The sequence below is a fragment of the Mytilus trossulus genome, chromosome 11, assembly GCF_036588685.1.
Source record: "Mytilus trossulus isolate FHL-02 chromosome 11, PNRI_Mtr1.1.1.hap1, whole genome shotgun sequence".
NCBI classification, from domain to species: domain Eukaryota; kingdom Metazoa; phylum Mollusca; class Bivalvia; order Mytilida; family Mytilidae; genus Mytilus; species Mytilus trossulus.
This window is the reverse complement of record NC_086383.1, coordinates 49,821,640-49,839,143: the sequence shown is the minus strand read 5'-3', so window position 1 is coordinate 49,839,143 and position 17,504 is coordinate 49,821,640. Positions and strand designations below refer to the sequence as shown.

The window sequence follows — 17,504 nt, the reverse complement described above, 5'->3', positions numbered from 1 at the left end:
TAAATAAGGCCGTTAATTTTCTCGTTTGAATTGTTTTACATTGTCCCATCGGGGCCTTTTAAAGCTGACTATGCGGTATGGGCTTTGCTCATTGTTGAAGGCCGTACGGTGACCTATAGTTGTTAATGTTTGTGTCATTTTGGTCTTTTGTGGATAGTTGTCTCATTGGCAATCATACCACATCTTCTTTTTTATATAGGGGTTTCATTGATGTATCATAACCCAACAATCTTGCACATAATTGGTGCAAGGACTTCATAGCTCATTTTCACACAATTTCACCCATTTCACAACTTTAAAATGTTGGTAACATGAAGTTAACATGATGGTACAGGCTAACTAATTGTTATATATTTCACCACATATCTGAAGATTGGTCCGTGTGTTTATCTGGCCAGTTTTATGATGTGTTGCATGTTGTTATGTCTTAAAGGATTATGGATAAATGTCAGTTAAAAGTATTTTGGAAATGGAATGTTTGTCATTCATGTGTTTCTAACGGACGGAATAAATAATTTCAAAATCATGAAAATTACAAATCTGTTTCAATATTTACATGCCACACTTTAGGAAAATACAGTCACCTGGAATTCATGGTTTGATTAATTTACTTTTGTTGTCTTATATCGGAAAAAAGATAATATTAAAAGATGAAATAATTCTGAAATCCATTAACAAAAACGCAAACATGGAGAACGGTATGGATAACATTACATCGTGTTTAGAAAGTTCGTTGAACGATAATCTTATAAATAGTGCTAGAAAGTTATTTTTAGAATCGTTTCTACAGCAGAATCTAGTTAGTTTGTGTGGTAAATGTCATATCAACAAATCTTAAATGTTATGAATGAGGCCCTGTCATCCACTTTAAATTAACACATAGATGATATAACGATCTAGATACCTTTTGATTTGACAGACTATCTGTCCATCTATGATAGTCTATAGTCACTGGTTCAATCGTACGGAGGGAAAACTTGACAAAAGTACAACATTTAATCTTCGGACAATATAATGCAATGGTTATTTTAGACTTAGTGTATATAATGTGTTAAAGAATACTTATTAGATGCTAGTAGTAAAACACTGATAAAACCCTTTTCTATAAACTTCAGAAGTTATAATGATAAACCTGATAAAGAATCTAGACGGAGACCAAACGGAAGTTGAGCGACTCCCACCGGATGGTATGGAAGCGCATGCCAGAGAAGGTAACATTTACATAATTACGTTGCAAACGACCATCCTTTGTAAAGGAACGGCTTTGATAATTCCTTTAGTATCAAATGTGTTTGAGTTGTTTAGTTATACACGATCATATAATACGCAATTAGTTTGTCTGTAAATATGTACTACAACTATCTACCTGATAAAACAAAGTTTCTAAAATATTTTGGTCCTTCATTCTGTATTCTTTTTTTTCGTAATTTTTCTTTATTTTTTATACTACTTTCAAATTATATTTCTATTCTGTATTCTTTATTCCAATAATATTTCGATATTGTAGAACCTAAGAAACACGATAACGGCTACAACAAGATTAAACTAAAGGACCCTGTGATCTCTGGAGTGAATGCACCTACTCAGAACATGCAGAATAAATGTGTTACCATAGAAACGACTGTAGTTCCTGTTGTCCTAGAAACTGATGAGAGCAAAAGTATGTTTTTTTTGTTGTTGTGTGTATGTGCATGTGTCTATATTTTTTTTCTTATCTGGATTTATTTTCATTTATAGATAAACTAAATTATTTTAATTCTAAATATGCTTAAATGTGAACAAATGTTTAATTGGTAAATGATATATTTTTTTTTTAAAGCATCGATCAAACTTGTTTCGTTAAAATTGCTAACAGTTCTTTTGCTTATTAACCTCATCTTAGAAAAAAAAGGTACAACCAGGAGAATCACACAAGCAATTTGAAAAATCACGCGAAGTTCGCGAATTGTTTTGGATAAAAAGACTTCAAACAGCTTATCCTCTCGGTCTAAATGATAAAATATTAGGGCAGGGGAACATATCTAAAACTCATATCGATGTTATTAATATTGTTGATAAACGACTTAGAAATAATAGGTCTCATGGTAAACGCAAGAACCGCAATCAACGTATTAAATATCGTATAAATTATACACTTGCTGATCTGTTATCTATAATAAAGAATAATGGCAGACATCAAGTATTATGCAAACTGAGTCAGATACCTATAAGTAAATTATATGCTATTTTTCTTGAGTGTGATAAAATTTCTTTTTTTTAGCCCATTTTATGAATACACCCGTATTATTACAGCCTTTTGTCATCACAGGCTTTTTCCTATTATTGATAAACCTGAAAATCGTAAACGACATTTTCTCAAATTAAAATATATAAATAGAGGTATTGATTTTATTAATTTGTCTAGCATATTCAATGACTCTTCTGTCTATAGCTTAATACCTCCATATTTTGATAATATAGAACAACCCATTATTTCGTATTCTTATAAAAAACCGAGCAGAAATTTGATTTTCAATTATACGTCAATTACAACAGACGTCAATATAGAAAATAATGTTCCTTCCACTTGAGATTGCGAAACATCTAGTTTTAAATATGTTCCCTATGGTCATGTTATCACAGGAGACCTCAACATAGTCGATGACCGTGAAGTCATAACTTTTCTAAAGAAAGGACCGAAATACCGTCCTCCATCTACAATAGATTGGAAACAGTGTCGTCAGGTCATTAAAGACGCTCTGTCTGCCTATTGTAAAAATTGGTGCAAACGTGAAAAATCCGATAAAAAATCTTTAGACAGTTATTTGAATAAAATTATGAATACTGTTGATATTCGAATATCTCATTTAGAAAACAATTCTGAAATTAATAATAGGAACCATGATATTCCCATTTCTAGAATAAAAAACAAACTCAAGGTACTCGCAGAGCGGTTTGTGTTCGTACCGGCAGACAAGGCAGCAAATAATGTAGTGGTGGTGTGACGCATATACTACACGAAAGTTCTTCAAAACGAAATAATAAATTCCTCTACATTCAGGTCAGTGCGCACCACAGAGAGTCAAATCGTTAGCAAGCATACCACTGCCACTGCCCAGCTTAAAGCATCTTCCGAACATTTGAAAGTCCCTACCATGTACTGGTTACCGAAATTACACAAAAAACCATTTAAATTCCGTTTCATCTCCGCTTCGAGTAAGTGTTCTACTACTAATCTATCAGTGCTTCTAACCACCTCCCTTACTACTATCAAAGAACTGGTTATTAACTTTTGTAATAAAGCTTATGAAAATAATGGTATTAATTATTTTTGGAGTGTTAAAAATTCTTTAGAGGTTTTAGATAAAATACATGCTTTCAATGGTCCTTACAATTCTGTTGACAGTTATGATTTTTCTACTCTGTACACTACACTTCCACACAATCTTATAAAAAAAAAGTTTTTGTATTTGATAAAATGGTCTTTTAAAAAATCTCATTGTAATTTTATTTGCTGTAACTCGTTTAAGGCCTTTTTCTGTAACGAAAAAGGAAAGTATGCTAGATACACTTACTGGAAATGTGAGGATATGATTGAAGCTTTAAACTTTCTGCTTGATAACATTTATGTACGTTTCGGCGATAAAGTGTATCGTCAGGTAGTAGGTATTCCTATGGGCACCAACTGTGCCCCTTTAATAGCAGATTTATTTCTATATTGCTATGAATCTCAGTTTATGACCAAACTCAGTAAAGACCCATCATTGTTACATTTGGTTGATACATTCAAAAATACCTACCGTTATCTGGATGATATTTTTTCGTTGAATAATCCAGAGTTCTCTAAATATACTTCAGAAATTTACCCAAACGAACTTACTTTAACTAAATCTAACATAAACAGCAGCAGTTGTCCTTTTCTAGATTTAGACATTTCAATTTCAAACGGGAAACTTCACACTAAAATTTACGACAAAAGAGACGATTTTTCATTTCCTATTGTTAATTTTCCTTTTTTAGACGGCGATGTGCCTTTGGCTCCATCATACGGTGTTTATATATCGCAACTCGTTCGGTTTGCCCGTGTGTGTTCTGATGTCATAGATTTTAACGAACGTAATCAATGCATCACTGGTAAATTGTTGTGTCAGGGATTTCGATACCATAAATTACTTAAAACTTTTACTAAATTCTTTCATAGATACAAAGATTTGATTAGTAAATTTGGCTATACCTGTAGAAAGCTTATTAAAAATGGTATTTCTCATCCTAAATTTTATGGTAATATTGTACTTAAAGCGAGGAAATCACTATGTGATCCTTGTAAACTCATCGAACCTTTGAACAAACTTATAAGTAAGGGTTATCGTACCAATATTGTAATTAGATCTCTGAATATAGTTCACATTGGCACTAATATTGATTTTGTCATTAGCAAATTAAAACATAACTAAATTTCATTATCTTTTGAGGCGAGATGTATAGGGGACACAGCCACGTTAACTTTTATTTCTATAGAAGTCGCTCTTCACTATACTACTACCTGTCGATACATTTATTTTTGGCATTGCACAAGTCATGTCTTCTTTGACTATTAATGACGTTAAAATACTAAATCCCTGTGATGTGTTTTAGTCGATTTTAGTCTCTGATGCATGATTTTTTACTATTAATTGGTTTTGGCTTTTAACAAGCTGTCAGTAACTGCGAGTACTCTCAAATCGTATTTTCTTGTTAATTCGACCTGTTGATACAGTAACTGTTTATAATGCTTTTTTGTCATTTTTTATTTATATGGATCTTGGCTGTATACCAGCTTTGATTATTTGTAATATCTTCAATTTTTCACTTATTCTTACAACATTTGTATAAACTTCAAGATTATAAAAAACCGGTTTTTTTCTAAAGTGAACATTGATTGGTTAATTGGTTAAATATTTCTCAGTGTGTTTGAATTTATTTGATAGCCTTTTGGTCATGACTGTGTGTCTCTAATATTTAATTAACTGTGCATTTGTATTCAGATATCGCAGATCAAATTTATTCGTTCTTTGTGTAATCATACGTTTTTTGATTGAGTTAAGTCTGCTAATTGATATTTTATCGTATGTTTTTATATGTTGTGATGTTATGCTATTGTTTCAGAAAAAGGGAGAAGGTTTGGGCCCATTAAGACGTTTAATCCCGCTGCAAATGTTTGCACCTGTCCTAAGTCAGGAATCTGATGTACAGTAGTTGTCGTTTGTTTATGTAATATATACGTGTTTCTCGTTTCTCGTTTTGTTTATATAGATTAGACCGTTGGTTTTCCCGTTTGAATGGTTTTACACTAGTAATTTTGGGGCCCTTTATAGCTTGTTGTTCGGTGTGAGCCAAGGCTCCGTGTTGAAGGCCGTACTTTAACCTATAATGGTTTAATTTTTAAATTGTTATTTGGATGGAGAGTTGTCTCATTGGCACTCACACCACATCTTCCTATATCTATTAACCATTTTAATAGCATTTGAATCTTTTTTTTAGGCGATATTCAAAATAAGGTCATTGATAAAGATCAAAGTATACAACATGAACACAATGAGAAAGCAGATTTGACTGATATGGAGACTCAAACAGAAGAGGAAGACATGATAAACCCAGACAACATCAATCAAACAGAAGAGGAAGACATGATTAATCCAGAGAACATCAATGAAACAGAAGAGGAAGACATGATAAATCCAGAGAACATCAATCAAATAGAAGAAAAGAATGACATAATAGGTATAAACATATATTACATAAGCAACACGACAGGTGCCACATGTGAAGCAGGATCAGCTTACCCTTCCGGAGCACCTGAGATCACCCCTAGTTTATGATGGGGTTCGTGTTGTTTATTCTTTAGTTTTCTATGTTGTGTCATGTGTACTATTGTTTTTCTGTATGTCTTTTTCATTTTTAGCCATGACGTTGTCAGTTTGTTTTAGATTTATGAGTTTGACTGTCTCTTTGGTATCTTTCGTCCCTCTTTTACTTGAAATGCTATTTGAAGAACCGCATCAAATAGATTTTTGCTTATATTTATGGATATTCATATTCTTTTTCGAAATCAGCATGCTCTCAATAGAATAATTTTTATAAAATAAAAACAGAAAAAGAGGAAAATATGTCAAACATTAACTTCCTTTAGCTACTGAAGTTGAATATTTCATTCTTATATTATCTTTTTTCTGATCAAAATGACTCTGTTTCAGATGCAGTCTATCATAATGTCGAGATTATACTGCAGATCCCTGGTAAAACTAGTTGTCAAATCGAAGATAGGGTCAACGATATACAAAGCAGTGTCGATGAAATTAGTACAGAGTCTATGAAGATTCATTCTCTTTCTGTTCAGTCAGATGTGGTGTCAATTCAGGCCAAACTATCGCATACATTGTTTGAAGACAGGAGTACACTGAGAGATGTGACGTCAGAAGTTTTGCATAAATTGTTTCACATGTGTCGTATAGAAGATAGCTTTTCTGTTGAGGTCACTTTCAAAATAGAGGGTGTTAATGGTATTGGTAAGATAATTTGAGTTAATTATACCCAACGCAACGAGTTGCGGAGGGTATAATGTTTTTGACCCGCCCGTCCGTCCGTCAGTCCGTCCGTCAGTCCTGTTTCTTGTCATCGCAACTCCTCTCAAACCACACAACAGAATTTCACGAAACCTTTTCAGATAATAAGGACATACTATGTAGTGAGGGCCCTCATGGGGTTTTTGATTATGTGATTACTTGGCCGTTTTTTTAATGATTATTTGATTATTAAGCCAAATATTTCATGATTATTTGATTACCTAGGACTGTATTTTTAGTTTATGATTATTTGATTACTAAAGATAAGCAAATATTTAATGATTATGTGATTATATTGGCAAAAAAATGGTGATTATGTGATTACTAGGACCCCCCATGAGGGGCCTCTGTAGTTGTGCATATCAATGGGAAATTGCAATTCAATTTTTTTCTAGGAGTTACGCCCCTTTGAACTTATTTACTTTTTTTTAATGTACTACTGCAACAGTTTGTCATCGCAACTCCTCTCAAACCACACAACAGAATTTCACGAAACCTTTTCAGGTAATAAGGACATACTATGTAGTTGTGCATATCGACGGGAAATTGGGATTCAATTTTTTTTCTAGGAGTTACGCCCCTTTGAGCTTAATTACTTTAATGTACTACTTTTCTTCTAGGAGTTACGCCCCTTTGAGCTTAATTACTTTAATGTACTACTGCAACAGTGTGTCATCGCAACTCCGCTCAAACCACACAACAGAATTTCACGAAACCTTTTCAGATAATAAGGATATACTATGTAGTTGTGCATATTGACGGGAAATTGGGATTCAATTTTTTTTCTAGGAGTTACGCCCCTTTGAACTTATTTACTTTAATGTACTACTGCAACAGTTTGTCATCGCAACTCCTCTCAAACCACACAACAGAATTTCACGAAACCTTTTCAGATAATCAGGACATACTACGTAGATATGCATATTGACAGGAAATTACCATTCATTTTTTTAGGAGTTACACCCGTTTGAAATTACTTGCTTCAATGTACTTCTGCAACAGTTTGTCATCTCAACTCCTCTGCAACCACACAACAGCATTTCATGAAACTTTGTAGATAAAAAAGACATACTATTTAGATGTGCATATTGGCAGGAAATTAATTTTTCTTATACAATTTTTTTTTCTTACACTTATTTAATTTCTCCAATGACAATGTGGGGACGTGGCGTATGTGAGCGTGCTCACTAAGGTTCTTTAATTTTTTTAAGTTGCAAAAACACCAAATATTAGAAGTTTTTATGAGGTTTTCGTGGGTTTTTTTTTATAGTTAAAACTCCCCGTAAGAAGGATGATTGACAAATGTTTCCTGTATGTAAGGATTGTAAGTAAAAAGTAAGGAGATGTGGTATGATTACCAAATACACTACAAACTGCTCATGGTTCAATAAGATTGATCACATATTTTGCTTGATAAGACTTGACATAATCTCAACAGTACTTAACTGCACTTAACTGTACTGACCTTTAGTCTTCAATTTACTCAATAAGTCTGCTTTAGTACTTGCTCATTTTTATAGTATAAATTGATCCAATTGACGTAACCCCATTCATGTCTCTTTTCGACGAATGTGACCTACTGAAATATACTGCGCATTTTATTTGTTCCTACATCAGGAAAATGTCCTTTGCCACATATAGTGCAAGATATGTTATCCCTTCCAGAGAACGTGAATGCATGCTCTGATTTCGGTGTGGTTCATACTGCTAAGTCTTTAGTTTTTAATGTTGTGTTTTGTTCACTGTTATTTGTCGTTTTGTCTGTTTCTTCTTTTGCAATGGCTTATGAGTTTGATATCTTTAGCCTCTATTTTACATCTGAAGTATTTTGATCTTTATAGATATTTATTCGTCGTTATATTGTTTTGTTTTATATTTGTTCTGTTATCCAGATCCATCAAAATTCATTATCAAAGAATTAAGTGATAAAGAAATAACAAACGATGGAGAAAATCTGCTAGACAGAAATACAACGTTTTCAACAGAACCGTCTATGTCACCACTTACTCTCACACCGGACATACTTAACGAATGTCAGCAATGCAAAGAGAAGGACAAAGAAATTTTTACTCTCAAAAAGAAAGTCTTAAATTTACAAGCAGAAAAAAACCCACTTCCAAATCTGAAATGCAAAGCATGTGTTAAGAAGGACAAACAGATATTTCTGCTGGAGCAGGATCAACTAAAGATTACCAACGCTAATGACCAGAAAGATCGGCTGATTCATACCCTTCATACTGATATTGCTACGAAGGAGTCTACAATTAAATCATATGTTAGATTAGACAGGACAAACTCAGTTCTGAACGATCAAATGAACAGTAAGTTTTTAACAGTTCTTCTTTATAATGTATTACTTTTAACTGCTAAAAAGTCTTCGAAAGAATTTCCGAAAATTTCAAAGTTCTTGGCACTTAATAATCAAGAAATACACGGAATTAAACAATTCACATAATTTTCATTTGATTTCGTTTTGATTTTCTTAACTGATGTATAATTCTTTTTATACCACACCATTTTTTTGGCGTATAGACATGATTTCTTTGGTACATGAATACATTTGCTGATCTACTTTATGGTATATCAATATTTACACTCATGTCCGATTAGCACTCCAAGTAAGTTTAGTTGCTGAAACTGATATGGTACACTCTTAAGTTCTGAAGAGAGAACCTCCGTTTCTAGATTGCTTATGAGATATGTCAATAATTTTACACTATGGTTTGTTACAAAAATATTATTTCTGTTTTCTTTACACATTTTTGTTAATTTGCTTTCCACAATTACATGACTTCTATCGGTGCAAATAACATGTTATGGAGAAAACAATTACATGTATCATGTCATAAAAAGAAACAAATTTAAATTTCAGCGAAAAAGGATTTGAAGAAGACGAGACTAGCTCACCTTTACAAGAAATATTCAAGTTCCTTGTTTTACACTAGGCCGACATCGGGTATTTCAAGATAACTCTTATAATAATATGATGATGTGGTATGATTGTCAACAAAACAACTTTCCAACAGAGAACATAGATATGATAGTAGATATCGATTACAGTTCAGGATAACCGATCAAAAGACAACTACATAGATATAGGAAAATGTGGTATTAATGCCAATGAGACAACTATGCATCCAAGTAACAGTTATAAAAGTAAACCATTATAGGTCAAGGTACGGCCTTCAACACTGAGCATTGGCTCACATCGAACAAAAAGCTATAAAGGGCCCCAAAAATTACTAAAGGAAAACCATTCAAACGGGAAAACCAACGGTCTAAATGGTCTAATCTATAAAAGAAAAACCGAGAGAACAGTTTATAAACAGACCAAATCAAACTGTAAAATGAGTAAAACGAACCTTTTAAGAAATAGTGATGGTCTAAGATGCTATAAATGATAAGATTGGGAGATATGTAATTCAGATTATTTATCATTTTACTACAGCTGACGACAAAATATAAAGTTTATGGCAACTACAAGGCCAATTCTAGCGACGATAACCAAACTCTTAAAAAGCTATATCAATGGTGCAATAATTATGTGTAGTAAATAAAGTCAACAGTAATATACCGCTGTTTGAAAGTCATCAATCGATTGAAAGAATAAATCCAGTAAATGGGATTTTAGGATCACTATTCACATAATTAAATTTCTGTTTTTCTTTCAGAAGTAATTTATTGTTAATGATATATATTGTATTTTCATTTCTGATTTAAGAACCTCCAGAAGTTCTCACAAGATTACCCAAACTTCCAAAAACAAGTCAGCAAAGCCGGAGAGAGCGACCTATTTCAGGTTTGATTAGATTATAAGATTAGATGCAAAAAAACAGTGGCCGCATATCATGTGTGAAATGTGTAAATTACGTCACCTGGTCGGTCTGATGAGGGGTTATTAGATAGGCGTCAGTCATACATAGACATCATATGATCAAAAGCTTAATACAGCCTATAAAATAACATTATTGTCCTTTTCCATATTGACCCGGGTATCATCCTTATTGAACGGGGACTCGGTATAACAGTGTTGACGATAAGGAAAATATCTTGCTTCTATCTGTTTATATAGAACATCCTTCCCTTCGCCTGCATGAACCTGCTCAATCGCCCTGTAACATTCGTACCGTGGATTTGATACCTGAGCAAGCATTATCAGCGTCATTGTATTGTACCGATTATTATGTTATTTGCTTATACACATTGTAAAATATCAGCTGCGAGTGATCATACCTTTTTATGCATTTCTTTTTTAGAACAAGTGTTAAAAAAGCCAGTAAATTCTTCGATTTCTAATACAAACAAGAAGTATTTATCATCAATCCGAAGATACAAAGGTAAGTAAATCTGATTAGTCTACGCCATTTCGTCTCTAGATGAAAATTATCTAATTTGAAATCATAACATATTTTTTTTATTCTTATATATATATATATATACATTTGCAAAAAACATTGTAATACACATATAAGTCAAGGTAAGCAGCGGTAATACCTGTTGTGCCCAAGCATTAACCTCGAGACATATAGTTTGTCCTTAGTTATGATCCTATTCATATACGGATTATTCTTACGAATCAGCAAATCGTATTCAGTTGCAAACAGCAATTAATAACTCGCTGCATATTAATCATCACAACTCGCAGAGAGTCTTATGGATTTTTAATTATCTTTGTAATGAGAGACAGGTATTGTTACAAATTAAAAAAATCTTCTAATGATTGTCCACGGATTGATTCTTTCGTAAATAAATGTTACAACCCGTATGTATAACAAACGCTATTAAACCGCTTGCAACAATACGTAATACGTAAGTCTTCTTGGAAGAATCCGTTAATGACTCGTAACAATTGGTTTTTACGATGTCTTACCGTTAGTTTACTATTTGTAAACGAATCATATACGGATACTTGCGAGTGTTTACGTGTCGTTTATTCATTCGGGTTGTGTTACGATGGCTTTACCGATATTGACTAGTTAGTACAACATTAACAATCTCTTTACGTAAAAGTTGTATTGAAATAGATATGTATACTTTACGAAATACGTTTTGTATGCGATTTGGGGAGGGATATTAAAGGTCGTACTTATGGACACTTGTGATGAAATAATTGTTAAGTGACGTGACTTTGAATCTCCTCTGGGTCGTAAATTAATGTTGCGTCATCTATTAATGTTATTTCATTTTATTTTTTCTTTAATAACCATTCCTGTGTGCTATACAATCTTTATACGGTTCAATACTGACCCCATACAGATTCAAAGATGATTAGTTATAACAAATGTGGATTCGGTCTCATTTCTATGGATTCTTAGGGGTCAGAAGAAATCCATTTAATTTATAGTAAATATTTCGTTAATATAAGCAACTAAAAATAACGTAAACAATGCCTAACTAACACATTTGGTGAATACTGCTGAGTATGGTGAAAAGTGGTGACTTTGGTGAATAGCCAACTGTAATGAACTTTTTACAGCATAATGAACTGTCCGGAATTGCCCATAAGTTGATCGTGGTTATCCTAAAAACTCGAAAGAATTAGTGGAACTTTGTCGTACCCACGCATCGTTGTAAATTTGATAGAATTTGATGCGACTGTCATACAAGTGAGACGTTTAGCGCTATAAAACCATGTTCAATCAACCATTTTCTACATTTGAATATGCCTGTACCAAGTCAGGAATATGACAGTTGTTGTTCATTCGTTTGATTTGTTTTATCATTTATTCTTGCCATTTGATTAGGGACTTTCCGCCTTGAATTGTCCTCGGAGTTTAGTGTTTTTTTGTACCTACATCGGTATAACACGTTATAATCCGTTACTGATGAGTCTTTGGTAGGCGAAAGGTGCGTCTGACGCAAATTTTAAAAAAAAACCAACATTCCTGGTATCTGTGATGAGTTTATTTACAATCACTGGGTCGATGCCTCTGCTGGTGGTTTTTTTTATTATCCTGAGGGTTTTACCAGCCCAGTGGTCAGAACTTGTGTGTTATCATTGATATGGTTATAATAATAGAGTAACTGCTAACAAAACTTTTGTATTTTTGAATATATTACCTTAGCTGTATTTAGCAAAACTTTTATGAATTTGTGTTTTTCAATGCTTCTCAACTTCGTATTTTATTTGGCCTTTTTACCTGTTATTTTATTCCAGCGTCCTTTGTAGACGAAACGCGTGGCTGACGCAAATACGCTATTCCCGGTATATAGTCTGGGTTAATTCATAAGCCGTTCATAGCTCGTTATGGCTAGAAATAGCTTTTACGTCAGTTGTAAAAGTGGTCTCAATCGTCGTTAAGGATCGATGAATTTTTGAAACCAATAAGAAATCGTTAAGAAAATATATGTATAAGAAAGGGGCTTTATAAACACAACACTAGAATTTGAAGTATATTTTACATGCACATTTCTACTTTATTTTTTTTAGAATAAAGTCTTTATACATTGGTTATAGATATATCTCTATATTTTTATTTGAGAAACTCTATATGGCAAACTATTCAGCTACCATGATAACTTTTTTGACATATAAAATAGTTCATTAAACTATCAAGAAAGGATTCAAACTTAAATTATCTATATTGCTTTGCAAAACAAAATTCAGCTATATGTTTCCATGTTGTTTTGTGAAATAAAACATTAATTGTAAATCAAGCATTTTATTGGTTAAAAGACATTGTTTTATGCAGATTTTATACCAACGAGGAAGATGGCTGTAGTTAGATATTCTTATTCAGGTAATCTGTTATAAAATACCATAATTTCAATTAAACCAAATAAATGTAACTCGTGCGTAATAGCAGAATACTTACAGTGTATTTCAAAGAAAAAAAGCTAGAATTGTTTTTGTCTTATATAAAATCTTCATTATTTGATGATATTTCCCGTTCCCGAACTAACACATCGTTCATTTCTGTCAAATTCCAGAACAGAGAGAAAGAATGTAATAGGGCGAACTTTTCTCAATCGAATCACATTTGAATTTTAAAGAATGCAGTTGAATTAGGTAGAGAAGATATTTCAAAAATACAGTATGTTATAAAAAGATTTAAATACATGGTATTAATGTGGGTTATAAAAACTATAAATATCAATAAAAGTATATATCTTTTGTAGATGCAAAGTGGAAAGGTCAACCAAAAGCACCACTATTTCCGTCAATCAACTTGGTTGTCAATCGGGACAAGCAGTTGTTAAGTAAACATATTTATCTTATATTTTCACATTGCAAAATGGAATAACAAAACATGCTTTCCGAAAAAAAAATACGACTCAATGAAGTGCTTAATGTTTGGCAAAACGATTTTATAAAACAAAATCTTAAATGCTTAAGGCTTTTGCTATTATTTTTTTTTTACTTTATTTTTTTTAAAGTAAAATATATAGTGCATTTAAGGAAATGATAGTAATTATATATCAATATACTAAATAAATAAATGATTGGGAATATGTTAAAGTAATAAAAAGTCAAGAGAATTTCAGAACGCAATTTGGTTCCGAACAATATCTATCACGCTTTGTGCATGCAGACTCCACGCGGCCTTCACGTGATTTTACTATTTTTAGAATAATTGCATAGTAACCAAATGCACTTGATTCAACCTTTACTAATTATGCAACATTTTTGACCTGGTCGTGATTAATGTCCTATAATAAGAACCCATGCAGCTTTCACCTGATTCTCTATTTATAGAAAAATGTCCGAGTAACCTGTCCATATGAACTTGATTGATTCTTATCATGTTATTTTTATGGAGCGCCTAAATAAATATCTTATTAACAGAATTTATAGTGTCAGAAATTATATTAATTTATTTATGGCATCTTAAACTGTAAATGCAAACTTTACGCTTTTATACCCCAATATAAAAAAATAAAGGCTAATAGGGTAGTAAAGTATAAAGAAATTTTAACAAAATAATTAAACAAAAATAAAGAATACAGACCAATGACATCATAATGGGAAGAATACAGAAATTCGCGACTTCCATTGAAACACTCTTTAGGCAACAGTTGCTATTAGCTAATTGGTGAAGGTCGAAAATGCTTCATTTTACATATTTTTTAAAGCAACTTCTAAATATAATGCATTTGGTTTCGCTCATTGTTGAAGCCCGTAAATGCTTCACTTTTCATATTTTTTCAACAAATTCTAACTAAATATAATGCATTTGATTTTCTCATTGTTGAAGGCCGTAAATGGTTCACTTTTCAAATTTTGCTGTGTCCATATCAACGGCAGCCATTTTGACCTTTTTCAAAAGAGATGTCAAAAACATTTCACTTAAGTCTAATATTCTGTCAGAACATGCTACTTTTAAGTTGTTCCCCCAAAGGTTTCACTTTTTTTGCTGCATGCAATTTCCAAGCAGCCTTCACTTGATTTTCAGAATTTAGAGATTGAAAAATCCCGATGTATCCGAGTATTTAAGAACAATCCCGAAACAACAGAATGAACTTTCGTCAGGCTTTATTATATTATATATCAATATACTAAATAAATAAATGATTGGGAATATGTTAAAGTAATAAAAAGTCAAGAGAATTTCAGAACGCAATTTGGTTCCGAACAATATCTATCACGCTTTGTGCATGCAGACTCCACGCGGCCTTCACGTGATTTTACTATTTTTAGAATAATTGCATAGTAACCAAATGCACTTGATTCAACCTTTACTAATTATGCAACATTTTCGAATAATTCACTAGAAAATATTTCAATAGATTCTAAAATTTATATTGTAAATATACACACTGCAGTTATTAATAGATAATTAAAAAAAAACTTGTACCCTTTAATACATCCAATCACAGCGTTCTTAAGTTGACTTCCTTCGCCCTGTCTTGGGTACACAAAAGGCCAACCTAATGCTGGGAAAATGTAATACTTCCGTTTTCCCTATACATCAAGCATCATGAAATTGAATATTATGTCCAGAACTATACGAATGAAAATTATAATAGATCCAAATTTTATTCAGATTGTACTATAAAGAAACCGAAGTTATTTTTTCGATTTATTTACATAAACTTATTAAATCAGCTGCAGCATTACTATTATATGTAGACCTTCATTGCATAAAACAATGGAAATAACATTGTATATTGATATAAACGATCAAACTTGTAATAATAATAAATAATAAAAAAATAAAAGTCCGGTATATGGCAGTTGTTATCAAATAGTCTTCTTCCGTGTTTGTTGGCCTTTGTTTTAAGTTGCACTTCAGTGTTTCTTTTGCTCCAGTGCTTTCCTCTTATAGTTGATGTGCTTAATATGCTACCGGGATTTGTTTTTCTCTCAATCAATTTTTGACGTTCAAACAGCGATGCACCACTGTTGCCTTTATTTAAGTATGTCGATATATTTTAGACACTTGTATAGATATAAAAGATTGTTCCGAACAGATGATTTCAAGAATAACATGTGTGTAATGACGAAAGTTCAAGATTCCAGAAGAATTTACGATAACAAATTTATAACTGATTTCCATTGTTTAATAGTTTAAAATAGTCACATTATTTAATTGATTTTTTTAAAAAAATCCGTAATCACTTTTAAATATTCGTGTGTAAATGGAATCTCGATGTAAAGACACTTTTTGGGGATACCGCTCTTTGCAAATGTGTCAAATGGCCGATTATCAATCGGTTTACGGCACTGACACAATAGTCGTTATTTTAAGGCCTCTTCGTCTGAGCACATCAAATTTAAATGCAGACTGCTATATTCAAAACTTATTTACGCTATGATTATACATTACAAGGAGTCAGTGTCTAATATCTGTTATAAGCATTGCTGGGAAGAATTATATGACATACTTACATATTTTAAAGGAATACTTTTTCACTAGTTTAATGCTATTTTAACAGGACCATTCTCTGTCCGGGGAAAACATGTTGACCTTGAGAATGCATCATTGGCGAAAGGTTTGTCAAAATATTTGATATTTTTAAAGGCATATGGTGCCCAGAATGTTAAAAGCGATATTTTCTGAAGAGAAGTTTTACACATATGGCATAAAGATTGACCAACATCTACACACAATATGCACATAGTACAAATATTAGAAATCACGTAATGTTGCGTATGCTGAACCTATTTCAAGAAACCACTGCATATCCATGTTTTATTACTAAGGACTTTTTAAATCTTTTTTAACCTTGACATTAGAAATACAGTTGGAGCAGTACTTACAAAGCACATATATTTCTTCATATCTTGTATAAGTCAGATAAGCTTGTACAGATGTATTTTTAGCAAGATCATGTTTTTTTCTCATATTGTGTGTGTTCTCTTTACAGTAATTCAGCGTCATGTTTACGTTCATTATAAGGTTAGATATTTTTTTTACTGTTAAATGGCAGGTTGTTGTATTTGCAATCCTAGCACATCCTTTTACTTGTAAATTGTGGTGTTGCGGAATAGATTAAGGGGACAAAGAAAAGAAAAAAAATAAGACAACACCATAGTCGAAATATTTCTCACAACATTTTTTTTAAATTTCTATTACAGATACTGGACATCGAAAAAGAAATATTCTAGATTTATCACTTCCAAGAATGTGAAGGTAAAGGAAAACAGTTTATTTGACCTACCGAATTAAACTGTTTACCGGGTTTTTAATAATATGAGGAACATGACGGGAGCCACATGTGGAGCAGGATCTGCTTAACCCTTCCGGAGCTCCCAAGATCACCCCATATTTTGGCGGGGTTTGTGTTGCTTAATCTTTAGTTTTCTATTTTGTGTTTTTGTCCTATTATTTGTCTGTGTGGGTTTTTTTTATAGCCATCACGTTGTCAGTTTATTTTCGATTTATGAGTTTGACTGTCCCTGTGGTATCTTTAGTCCCTCTGTTATTGATATTCGATATTAAAATATATTTTATCTATTTTGTGAGATTGAAAGAAAACCAC

At 32.4% G+C, this 17,504-nt stretch overlaps 1 long non-coding RNA gene across 1 annotated transcript; it reads left to right on the top strand.

Annotated features, from left to right (window-relative positions):
- Window positions 1-10,828: 10,828 nt before the first annotated feature.
- LOC134691028 (uncharacterized) lies at window positions 10,829-16,514 on the top strand. Its single transcript, XR_010102083.1, has 4 exons — window positions 10,829-10,918; window positions 13,274-13,321; window positions 13,701-13,781; window positions 16,458-16,514. It is a non-coding gene; the product is annotated as an uncharacterized LOC134691028 (long non-coding RNA).
- The last annotated feature ends 990 nt before the right edge of the window (window positions 16,515-17,504 follow it).